Here is a 6,000-nt window from a genome sequence, read left to right on the forward strand (position 1 = left end):
CTGTAAGAACTGGTCATTTACAGTCACTGATGGGCAGAAGGTAGAAGGTATAGTGAGGCTCAGAAATCAGAATTTAGAAAAAGAAACTTTAATAAAGAGCAAATCCTTTTTTAGACATCATTTGCTTGGTGCTTACTACAGAATAGAAATATTTCATATTTTAATAATTAATGCTCTGAGACAGGCCTATTTATTTCCCAGATTTTTATGCTAATGTTCTAAATTTCTGACATGGATCCTTATATATATAATTGCTCAATTAATTAGTGGTAAGTAAATTATTATTATACACACATATATGCATATATAATTATTATTCATATGTATTATGCACACATACTTATAATTGTTATCACCTTAATTCATATCCATAACTAGATCATACTAATACCACTTAATTGATTAACCAAACAGGGTCAACCAAAAAAAAATCAAATAACATGATAATACAATTCAGCAAGTAAATGGCAATACTGCGATTTAAAATTTTTCTTTTTTATTACACTATATTCAAAATGTAAACAGTTCAAGAATTAAAACGAAGAAACATAAATCAAGAATAAAGCAGCATCACCAGAAAACTTGTTAAAGAATCTCTGCCTTGTATTTTTCAAAGTAGATTTTTCCTAATAATTGGCTTTAATTGGGTATTCAAAGATCCATTCCTCCTAGTATGAACACCCTATATAATCTTGCCTTCTTTAATGTGGAATTGCTTAGAACTTTTATCTAATCTATAGAATACTGCAAAGGTGAAAATATATCACCTCCATGATTAAATTAGAAAAGATTGCTGCTTATATCTGGCTAACAGATCCCTCTCCTGCCTTCTTGACTTACAGGCTTGGATGAACTAGCTACCCTATTGGAGAGGATTTGTGGTAAAAGACTGACTGGAACCAGAGTGAACACTTATAATTCCAGTGAATTGGGAGGCTCAGATAAGGGGATTGTATATTTGAGGCTAGCCTGGGCAATGTAGAGAGATCTTGTCTCAAAATCAAGAAAATAAATGACTGGGGATACAGCTTAGCAGTGGAGCACTCATGTTCTGAAGAAGAACAAAGCCCAACAGCCAGCAAGGAACTCAGAACTTTAGTCTAACTGGAACTCAATACTTGATTTTAACCTGTGAGAGACCCTAACACTAGGCCTGGATTCCTGACCTACATAAACTGACATAATAAATGTTGTTTTAAATAGTTAAATTTTGTGGAAATGTGTTACACATTAGTATATCAAATAAAATAATTAAATTGATTTAGATTTTAAAAATTGTTATATATTTTCTATGAAAATATCAGTGGCTTATGATTATACAAATGAATTTATAAAAGGGACACAGTGTTCTAATGGATCAGTGGAAAAAATAAGAGTCTCTTAAACTGTAATAAAATGGCATAATTGGAGTGATTTCAATTGCAATAAAGTATCCTAAAAAGGAAATTCTTAAAAATTTTACAATTTGTTGATAATCCCATTGGCAACCTTCTCTCACCTCCATAACATACTTTTGTTTTTCAAATTCATATTACCATTTGTGAATACAGAAAATATCTTCCAATTGATTGAAAGTTGATGTGGAATCAGTTTACTCTTCATATCACAAAAATAACTTTGCTTACATAATAGAAAAACTACAAAAATACTTGTCAAATGTGTTAATACTATAAATTTTTAATGTTTTTTTGTGTGTGTTCTTCATTATTTGGGGAAATTTTTAAAAAATTCACATGTATACACTGGTTCTTAGAAAGCCAGAAGGCAATTTAGATAATATAGTGCTTTCATGTTTATACACATTTTATAAAGAGGTTTAAAAGTTATTTTTTTCATTTGGTTAAATTTATTGATGCCTCCTAATAATTAATAAAATGGTGAAATTGCTATGTTGAATTTTAAGAATGTAATGTCATTATTTAATCTATCATAAAATGCATGTGGAACTGGGCGGAGTGGTGAACACCAGTAATGCCAGGGCTCAGGAGGCTGAGGTGGGAAGATTGTAAATTGAAAGGCAACCTCAGTAATGGCAAGGCAGCTAAGCAACTCAGTGAGACCCTGTCTCTGAATAAAATACAAACTAGGTCTGGGGATGTGGCTTAGTGGTAGGGTGCCTCTGAGTTCAATCCCCAGTAAGTACCCCCCCCAAAAAAAATCAATGCATGTGGAATTTATAGCATTTGACAGAATATTACTATTAAATATTTAAAATTTTAATGATGTTTTTACTTATTTATTAAGATTATATGGTACCTTATTTGCAAAAGCTGAGGACATGGTCTTCTAAGAAGTGTAACCCACATCTACTGCCTCTGAGACAAATTATCAATAATTGATTTGTGATGTCATTATCATTATCTAGAATAATCCAAGAGCATATCTGTAGAGAAAAATGAAATTAAAGAATGCAATGCAGTGGTTTCTTTTACATGCACCCTGCAGCTGTCAGTTTCTTACAACTGAAAGTAGATGACTGAGGTACAAATGGGAAGTATAGACTGTGTGGAGGTTAGCTTATTTATCACCACTGAATTGCTACATTTTCCCTTATTATTCCACTATATCTGAAGTGAGCAAAAGTATATTAAAAAAAAAAACCTCAGGAGAAACAATGTGTTTGTGCTCTATGCGGTTAATATGCCTATAACTAAATATTTTCATAGCAATATGATTCACTTCTATAGACTTTCTAGCAAAAAGAAGATTAAAATCATCTTTATGTCTTCACTTTCTCTCCTGTATGGAACTTTGCAATGTTTGTTCACCATTTTCCTTATATTATTCCTGTGTTGTTTGACTTGCAAACATACTATTCATTAAGGGAATGAAGAAATAAATGAATGATAGCCTTCATTTACCACAAAAACGAAAGAATGTCCTTAAAGGTACTGGCAGCAGCTGCTGAAGGCATTCTCAATAAGCTTAAGTAGGGACAGTATTGCTATTTAGAACAGGGCCACATCTTGTCCCAATTTTAAACAAAATTTTGGGCACATGCTTTATTTTTTTAAAAAAAAATATTTCTTTTAGTTGTAGTTGGACACAATATCTTTATTTTATTTATTTTTATGTGGTGCTGAGGATCGAACCCAAGCCTCACATGTGCTAGGCAGAAGCTCTACTGCTGAGCCACAACCCCAGCTCCACACATGCTTTCTTGATCATCAAAGAATCACTCTCTCAGCACCAAATGATACATAGATTAAGTGAAAATAATTCATTATTATTTTTTAAGTAGAAGGACTTTTAACAAAAAGGCCTGTTTTAAAAGTAGATGGTCATTTCCATCTCAACCCACTGAAGATACCTTGAATAAACTATTCAGTAAGCAAATATTTATTGAATGAAGTCTTTTAGATAAAAAAAATGACAAATTCAACTTTGAATCTGAAAAACTGTCTATGTGGAATAACAGAAATGATTTCGTGAAACTTTTTGACAAGTGTGTATACTAGTCCTATTGTATAGTCAGTGTTGTTATTCATGTACACTATGTACATGGTGGATTTAAAAATGTCAAGAAACAATTACTCTAAATGATTGGCTGAACTCTGTGAGATCTAAGGATAGGCCATATCTTTGTGGTAAGAATTTATGAAGTAGGAAAATGCAAACAAGTGTGGATGAATGGCATATTTGGAAGATGGGCTCTGTGGTAATGCTGCATGCAATATGTACTCTTTATTACTTTTAAAACTAAAGATACATAGAAAATATATCATCACCATAAAAATAATTCCAGGGCTTGTACTCTAGTAGCTAAACTTCCTCCTGATCCAAAATAAGGAATTTGGACAAGAGTAATTGGGAATAGAAAGAGTACGAGTCATGAAATTGTAGATGGAAATCTCATTATAGTTGCAGATGTGGATATCAAAATTTTAAACTCTAACAGACATTCAATGAATTAAATATTCAGCAAAAATGACCATCATGACATTGCAAAACCAACTGAAATGAGATCAGGGAACATTGTCACCTGTTTTCTCTGATACTGATTTTCACAACATTCTAATTATATCCACCATCTGATGAAGCTTGATTTAGTTTTGGTTTTCAAGGCAAGCACAGAAAGATCTAGGCATATCCATTATGCTAGTGGAGCCTGTAATAAATTCCTTCTGCCAAATACATTGAAATTGACATTTGGAGGCAAAATCTGGGTACCTGTTCAAACTGTATAAGATCCATGTTTACCTAGGATCTTATTCTTCATTTTGGCACAAGCTTGTTCTGTGCAAATCCAAAGGGATAGGTCAAATTTTTAAGTAATTTCCCCTGCATCCTCTTGCCTCTATAGCCAGATGATGAAGATGAACAAGCTGGCCTCAGCCATCGTGCCACCTCCAAGCACAGGAGTTCTGGTGTCACTGAGAAGTATGGCCATCTTCCCCACATTTCTGCATGAACTCTAAGCCAAGCTTTCTTCTCGTCAGCCAAGTGACACATGCATGATACTACTGCTCTCGATTTCTCTAAACTCTTCTCTCATCTGTTTCTCTTGATCAATGCTTTTCTGGCCCCATGGCATCTATTCATTTCCACCATAAGATCCAGTCAACTTCCACTCTAGGAGCTGTGCACTTATTCGTCCTCCTACACTTAAAGCTCTTTCCCTGTATCTCATATATTTTATTTATTAAATGCTTCAGTTTCAAAGCAAATGTCATCTCCTTATCACCTTGTGACTGTCCTACTTAAAACTGTCCCTCAAAGACATTCTCATTCCTTCACCTCATTTATTTTTTCATGAAAGTTATCACAATGTTATATGATTATTAATTTTATATATTGTTTAACTGTTTATCATTAGTTACTAAAATGCATTTTATATGTATACAGGATACTAGTTCTTATTTTTCTCTTGTTAAGTTACTGAGCATAAGGCATAGTGTGGTATACTGTAGGTATGCAACAAATGGAAGGTAACATTGAGTAAATGAGTACCTTACATTCTAAAAATAAGTAGCATCTCTAAAACCTCCTACATTTCTCATGGAATTTTCTCTCTGAAAATTCAATTTCTGGGGAATGTAATATCTTAAATAATGCAGTGAGTTCTCTAATTTTTACTTGATTGTTATTTACCTTTGGACTCTTACTGCCAGCTTACCCATTAGAATGGCTCTGTTTGTATAAATTAATTTATATAAATTAAGCACAGTTATTATAATAGACAGCTATTATAATATTACATCTACTATAATAATAGATGTGCATTACCCCCATTCTCTTGTCCATTAGAGGTAGTGAACTTGGTCATGGTGTATTCCATCTACCTTTCATGTTGCCAAGGTTTTAGCATGCCTTGGGTTTAATAACTTCAAATTATATCAATGTGAGTCATTTTGTTTTTAGGCAATATTGTCATTTTTTTGTATTCATACTTTTTCAACAACAACCAAAAAAGGTATATATCCCACTGCCCTGCATGGATTTAGTTCTTTTCTGCAAGTTAATTTTTTTTAAAAAAAGAAGGTATATAAATAGTAATTTTTAGAAGGAGGAATTTATGTTTGGCAAAAAAAGTGGATATCGGGTACCTTAGTTTTCTGTTGCAAGGATCACATGATGTTTAAATATTCACTACTTAAGACACTCTTTGTTTTTCAAGACAATAAGAATCAGAAGTTTTCCTCAATGAAATACATTCATATTATAATCAGCATTATGATTTTTAAGACCTTTCTCATTTTAGGGAAGAAAACTAAACAAGGGTTCTATACTTAGGGAGATATTTGTTTGCTTGTTTGTTTCAGTACAGGAAATTTAGCTCAGGGGTGCTTAACCACTGAACCATATTCCCAGCCTTCCTTATATTTTATTTAGATACATGGTTTCAATGAGTTGCTTAGGGCCTCACTAAGTTGCTGAAGCTGGCTTTGAACTCATGATCCTCCTGCCTTAGCTTCCCAAGACACTGGGATTACTGACATGAACCAATGTGCCTGACTACTTAGGGAGTTTTTTTTTTAAAGACAAAAAGAAAGGAATAAA

General features: G+C 32.9%; 1 pseudogene; it reads right to left on the minus strand.

Moving 5' to 3' along the window:
- LOC143386219 (cadherin-9-like) overlaps positions 1-5,266 on the minus strand; it is a 51,612-nt pseudogene extending 46,346 nt beyond the window's left edge.
- Between the last annotated feature and the right edge of the window lie 734 nt (positions 5,267-6,000).

Source organism: Callospermophilus lateralis, unplaced genomic scaffold, assembly GCF_048772815.1.
Source record: "Callospermophilus lateralis isolate mCalLat2 unplaced genomic scaffold, mCalLat2.hap1 Scaffold_107, whole genome shotgun sequence".
NCBI classification, from domain to species: domain Eukaryota; kingdom Metazoa; phylum Chordata; class Mammalia; order Rodentia; family Sciuridae; genus Callospermophilus; species Callospermophilus lateralis.